Consider the following 7045-nt stretch of genomic DNA (forward strand, 5'->3'; position numbering starts at 1 on the left):
CGGTAATTTGTTAATTAAAATTAAGTAGAACTACAGTCTTTATCTTGCATTCAAGACCCACATACAATTTCAATTGGTATCAGAGCCCGTGGACTTAAATTATTAGTCTAACCGATCTGGCTGCATTGTGTTTCTTGAACTCAATAAATCATTTTATGCTTGTGCGTTTAGTAGTTTTATTTATTTTGTTTTGTTCGTACTTACCGTTTGTTAAGTGTTTTAGAATAAATAGACCTCCTCCGGAATTAACAGGTGATAACTATGCTTACTGGAAAGCATGTACCAGAATACACATTAAAGTTCAAGGTGGACGTATCTGGAGAGCCGTACTAACTCGGTAAGAACATCCTACCAAGCCTGGAGCTCCTCTAGAAGATCTTCTAGTACTCAAACTTGAAATAGAATGAAACGAAGCTGAAATGACTGCAACCGGCTATAATAATAAAGCTCTTGACATTAATTTTTCTCTAGTGCATGAAAGCCAATTTACTTTAGTGACATGTTGTAACTCAGCAAAAATTGCATGGGAGATTATAGAAACTACCTACGAAGGCACTAATTCTGTCAAACAGTCAAAACTTCAATTAATCCAATCTGACTTTGAGGAACTTCGGATGCATGATGATGAGAACATTGTAACTTTTAATGAACGGGTTCAAGAACTTGCAAATCGAGCAGCTGTGATTGGCAAACCATTTTCTCAACAGAAGCTGATCAAGAAAGTACTACGATCTTTGCCACAAGTCCACAACGCTTCAGAATGAAGGTAACTGCAATTCAAGAAAATGCAGGTTGAGAAAATCAAACGGTTGCTCAATTAATGGGTAATCTCAAAACCTATGAAATGAAAATTCTGATTGACCATTTGAAAGAATAGAAAAGTGTTGCTTTTACCGCTGGCGAACATGACTATGTTTATGATCCAGACAAATCTAGCGATGATCCTGTGGTGCTTTTAACCAAACAATTTTTTAAGTTCTTGAAACAGGTGAAACAAAAGAATAATCCACGTAATGGTAATGTTCAAATATGCCAAAGATTACATCAAAACCAGGAGGTTCTTTCTTCAAACTGTAACATTTTCAATATTGAAAAATATTAAATTGGTGCAAGTAATGGCTTTCAATAGCCATTATGTGGAGCCATGTAACGGAAACCGTTACATGACCTATATTGATGGTTCTATAGGTATATAAGCTATAGGTCCCCCACTGCTCAGGTTACTGCTTCCGTACACCATCTAAACTAAAAACTTGAGAGCAAGTGGGAGACACATTGCAGGAATCTATTACTGCCTACACAACCACCAGCATCTACAACATATTCACAAGCAACAACTATGGCCGGAGGTTAGTCTTATATTGTTAATGCTTACATTTGGTATCATGGCCTATTTATCTCTGCCTAGTTGTTCAAATTGCTTATGTTTTGCATAGTATATTCTGAAAAGTACAGCAAATATCCTGTTTATATGCAATTTGTTATATGGTGTTTGTTGTATATGCATATTCAATTTGTTCGTGTATATATAAATATCGTTTTCCTGTAAATGTATATATTCATACAAGCATATACATTGAATATATATTTATATTCAGTTCTGAAAATTATATACAAATTTTCCGCATATATTTGTATATATATACTCTGTTTTTCGAAATAAAAAAAAAAAGGGGTGAAGGGGATTTTTCTGTTTTCTGGCCGGCGAACCGTGAAGGATTGGACGGCCGCCGGTACATCCCCATTTCCCTTTTCCGGCGACCACGACTGCCATTGGGCGGCGGTCGCCGGTGGTTTTTCTTTTTCCGGCGACCTCCATGATGGCGGCGGCCGAACAGCGAAACCTTTATAAAAATAAATAAATAAAAATTTAAACCTGTTGGACCGGCGGACGGGCTGCGCTATTTTCTCGTCAATCCGGCAGAGAGTCGGCGGTCTCCGGCCACGCCGGTGACGGACGCAGGAGGCGTCGCGGCGGCGCTAGGTCTTGCGTCCGGGTGAAGAACGGCGGCGAGGAGGCGGTGGCGAGAACGGCTTCCCTGCCTCGATCGCTGCTATCTCTCTCCGTTGTTTGGTTCCGATCTGGGGATACGGTGGGGAGGGCGGCGCCGGCGCTGGTTCTCGGCTTAGGGCGGCGAGCGGTGGATCTCCGGGCTACCGGCGGTCGGTCGGGCTCCCATTTGCGGCGCTGCAACCTTCTGCGTACGTTTTACCGTTCTGCAGTTCTCCAGGTTATACCCAGCTAGGTTTTAATTTTATTAAAGTGGTGATAAAGGTTTTGCTGGGCCGGGTCTATGGATTGGGTCTGACCCATTGTAATAAAACAATTATTGGTTTTGGGCCTGTTTGTTTTATTAATACTCTGTTTTGGGTTTTTAATTAAATTATGAAACCTGATTATTATATGTTATATATATATATATATATATATATATATATATATATATATATATATATATATTTGTTTTATTTGGGCCTTCTACTTGCAATGCATATATTATTTTTATTCAATATGCAATTTGTTTTGAAAATTATAAAGTCTTTAATTGAAATTTTCTTTCAAAATTGCAAATTGAATTTAAATTATATTATTTGTTATGTTCATATTTATTGAATTGCTATAATGTTTTGTGCAATTTCTTGTATAATATGAACTTTATGTTATTGTAATATGCGTTTTATGTCCATTAGCATAATATTTATTTTTTAATTATGCAATTTTATTTTATGCCTTAGAAAAGCATATTTAGGAATTAGTGAAATTCCTTAAGGTTATTGGACTTTAGCATATTACATAGTACATACGGTTTAGTACAATTACGGTAGTGCCTGAAGGTTAGTACATTAGGTTCAGAAGTTCACTTATCCTTAAAAGCCTTTTTTCTAAACCGTGAACATCGTTAACACCTTCAGAACAATTTTGTTATAATGTGAAATTGCATGACCCGGGGAAAGTTTCTTGGGAAGCAAACTTGAAAATTAGCCAATGTGCTACAAGTTCCCTTGAAATCCTACTCTGTCTAAGGAGTTGGTTTTTAATGAGCCTTAGCTCAACCAACTTTCCTGGGAGTATACTTGGGAATTGCATATCATGTTAATTGCATAATTTGTTTTGCCTTTTCAAAATCTATGCCGATGCGATAGTATAATTTTAGTTGATTAAGGAGTAGCCACAGCATCCTTAATTTAATTAATATTGTACATCAAAATTTTGGAAATCGCATAAAGCTTAGGCATACATTGTGGTTAATCATACTTAATATAATAAAATTTAGCCCACAGGCAATTTTGTTATATTTATATGATTGATCAGGTTAAAATACCAAACTATGACCATAATTTAGCCCACACGCAATTATGTGTCGGCATATAGTTTTTGGTAGTTTTTAACAGTGAGAATAGAAATTCAACATTGTACCCATCTCATTTCTATTCTAATTTTACAAGGTCCATTTTGCGTAAAAATTTAGCCCACAGGCAATTTTTATTGCATTCGGATATTGGATATGCATCATTTACATTGGTAATGTATGCAATTCAATTCTATTCATGCTTCAAAATTCTAATCCAAACCTTTACCTTTACAGCATCTCAATCCGTTACTCACACAGATTTGAACATCGAAGTTCCAGAACTTAGGAGCGACAACTATAAAATGTGGAAGGAAACTATTCTTCTTAATCTAGGGTGGAAAGACTTGGACTACGCTATTCACAATGAGCAACCGCCTGTCCCCACTAAGGAAAGTACCCAAGATGAGGTTGCGCTATATGAGCGATGAGATCGATCCAATCGGCTCAGCACAATGTACATCAAGGCGAAAATATCTAATGGGATTCGGGGTTCTGTTAGTGAAAAGCATAAGGATGTCCGAGCATTGCTCAAGGCTATTGACGATCAGTTCGTCACTTCAGAAAAGGCTTTGGCAAGCACCCTCATCATGAGATTCTCCTCTCTTCGTCTCACTTCCGTTAAAGGTGTGCGTGAGCACATCATGGAATTGCGTGACATTGTAGCTCAACTTAAGACTCTTGGGGTAGATATGTCGGATGACTTTCTCGTTTATTATGCTTTGTACACCCTACCATCATCATACGGACCTTTTAAAATCTCTTACAACACACATAAGGAAAAATGGTCTATAAATGATTTAATGACCATGTGTGTTCAAGAAGAAGGTAGATTGGTGATGGAAATGGGTGAAAGTGCCATGCTGGCTACGGCACGTGAGAAGTCTAAATCTGGCAAATCTCGAGGTTCCACTTCAAAGGCTAAGGGGAAAGGAAACATTCCACCTCAAGCTGACATAAAGAAGGTGCATAAGTGTTTCTTCTGTAAAAAGAAGGGACACATGAAGAAAGATTGCATCAAGTATAAGAAGTGGGTCGAGAAGAAAGGTAATCTATCCTCATTCGTTTGTTATGAATCTAATATGTCTGGAGTTAACGCTAATACTTGGTGGATTGATTCTGGTTCAACAATCCACATTGCAAACTCTTTACAGGGAATGCAAAATCTGAGGAAGCTGGTGGGAAATGAACGGACCATCTTATCAGGAAACAAGATGGGATCACAAGTGGAAGCTATTGGAACATGCAAACTTGTTTTAAGTAGTGGTTTTGTTTTGTTTTTGGAAAAGACATTTTATGTACCAAGTTTCTCCCGAAACTTGGTTTGGGTTTCGAGACTTGTACCAATGGGGGTTTCCTTTAATTTTCAAGACAAGCGTTTTGATATTTTTAATAAATCAACTTGTGTTGGATATGGTACATTGTCTGATGGTCTTTATCGTTTACATTTACAAAACAATACCACTTATAGTTCATTGCATGTTCATTCCGGTTCCAAAAGATCAAGTAATAGTGAGAACTCCTCCATGTTATGGCATCGGAGATTAGGTCATATCTCCCTTGAACGTATAAAGAGATTAGTAAATGACGGGGTACTTAGTACTCTTGATTATACTGATTTCGAGACTTGTATAGACTGCATTAAGGGAAAGCAGACTAACAAGTCTAAGAAAGGTGCCAAAAGGAGTTCAAGCATATTAGAAATCATACATACTGACATATGCTGTCCTGATATGGATATGCCAGGTCAGAAGTATTTCATCACCTTTATTGATGATTACTCGAGATTTACTTATGTGTATTTGATTCATAATAAAAATGAAGCATTGGATGCCTTCAAGTCTTTTAAGGCTGAAGTTGAGAACCAATGTGGGAAACAAATACAAATAGTAAGATCCGACAGAGGTGGTGAATACTATGGTAGGTACACTGAAAGTGGACAAGCGCCTGGTCCATTTGCTAAGTTTTTTCAAGAACATGGGATTGTTGCCCAATATACCATGCCTGGTTCTCCGGACCAAAATGGTGTTGCTGAAAGAAGAAACCGAACGCTTATTGACATGGTGCGGAGTATGCTTAGCAACTCCAAACTTCCTAAGTTTTTGTGGGCCGACGCGCTTAAGACGGCAACGTATATATTAAACCGTGTTCCAACCAAGGCTGTCCCAAAGACACCATTTGAGTTATTTAAAGGTTGGAAACCGAGTTTGCAACATATGCGTGTTTGGGGATGCCCGTCTGAGGTAAGGATATATAACCCACAAGAAAAGAAGTTAGACCCAAGGACTATTAGTGGTTTCTTTATTGGATACGCACAGTCCTCCAAAGGGTATAGGTTTTATTGTCCATCTCATTCGACTAGAATCGTGGAATCAAGAAATGCTAAGTTTCTTGAAAATGACATGATTAGTGGGAGGGATAGATTCAATGATTTGATTTCTAATCATGATCATACTGAATCATGTCCTTCTACGTCATCATATAGGTTGATAATAGATTCAAGCACCCCTCAAGATCAAATGGGTATTGAACAACCTATTGAAGAAATTCCACGAGATGCTGATAATATCTCAACCGATCAACCAATTCAGGAAATTCCTGAAGCGGTAGTTGAACCGCTAACTTCTCAAGGAGATGGTAGTTCAACTTTGAGGCGATCTGTTCGAGATAAAAGATCTGCAATTTCTAGTGATTACATAGTGTATCTACAAGAGTCTGATGTTGGAGCTGAAAATGATCCAGAAATGTTTTCACAAGCTATAAATTGTAAAGAGTCTGATTTATGGTTTGAAGCCATGAAAGAAGAAATGAATTCTATGCGGAGCAATGAGGTTTGGGACCTTGTTGAGTTGCCTAATGGGGCCAAGGCCATTGGCTGTAAATGGGTCTATAAGACTAAAAAGGACTCATTAGGCAACATCGAGCGATACAAGGCTAGGCTCGTTGCTAAAGGATTCAATCAAAAAGAAGGAATCGATTACACGAAGACTTTTTCTCCTGTATCAAAGAAAGATTCACTTCGCATAATCTTGGCTTTGGTTGCACATTTCAATCTTGAATTGCAACAAATGGATGTGAAAACGGCATTCCTTAATGGTGATCTAGAAGAGGTGGTTTATATGAAACAACCTGAAGGATTCTCTTCTAGTGAAGGCAATCATTTGGTTTGCAAGCTCAAAAAGTCCATTTATGGATTAAAACAAGCCTCCCGCCAATGGTATATCAAGTTTGACGGAGTCATTTCATCATATGGTTTTGTTGAAAGTATCCTAGACCATTGTATATACCAGAAGACAAGTGGGAGTAAAATTTGTTTTCTTGTTTTATATGTGGATGATATCTTGCTTGCATCAAATGATAAAGGAATGCTGCACGAGGTTAAACAATTCCTTTCTAAAAACTTTGATATGAAAGATATGGGTGAGACATCTTATGTTATTGGCATAAAGATCCATAGGGATAGATCCCGGGGCATTCTAGGACTATCGCAGGAAACCTATATCAACAAAGTCTTAAAAAGATTTCGGATGAAGGATTGTTCACCTAGTCCAGCTCCTAAAAGATTTCGGATGAAGGATTGTTCACCTAGTCCAGCTCCTATCGTGAGAGGTGATAAATTCAGTTTGGACCAGTGTCCAAAGAATGTGAGAGGTGATAAATTCAGTTTGGACCAGTGTCCAAAGAATGATTTTGAA

The 7045-nt window shown here is 37.9% G+C and overlaps 1 long non-coding RNA gene across 1 annotated transcript; it reads right to left on the reverse strand.

Moving 5' to 3' along the window:
* Nucleotides 1-420: 420 nt before the first annotated feature.
* LOC116006263 lies at nt 421-2223 on the reverse strand. Its single transcript, XR_004095093.1, has 2 exons — nt 1877-2223; nt 421-770 (listed from the first exon to the last, which is right to left on the reverse strand). It is a non-coding gene; the product is annotated as an uncharacterized LOC116006263 (long non-coding RNA).
* Between the last annotated feature and the right edge of the window lie 4822 nt (nt 2224-7045).

This window comes from Ipomoea triloba, chromosome 15 (assembly GCF_003576645.1).
Source record: "Ipomoea triloba cultivar NCNSP0323 chromosome 15, ASM357664v1".
NCBI classification, from domain to species: Eukaryota; Viridiplantae; Streptophyta; class Magnoliopsida; order Solanales; family Convolvulaceae; genus Ipomoea; species Ipomoea triloba.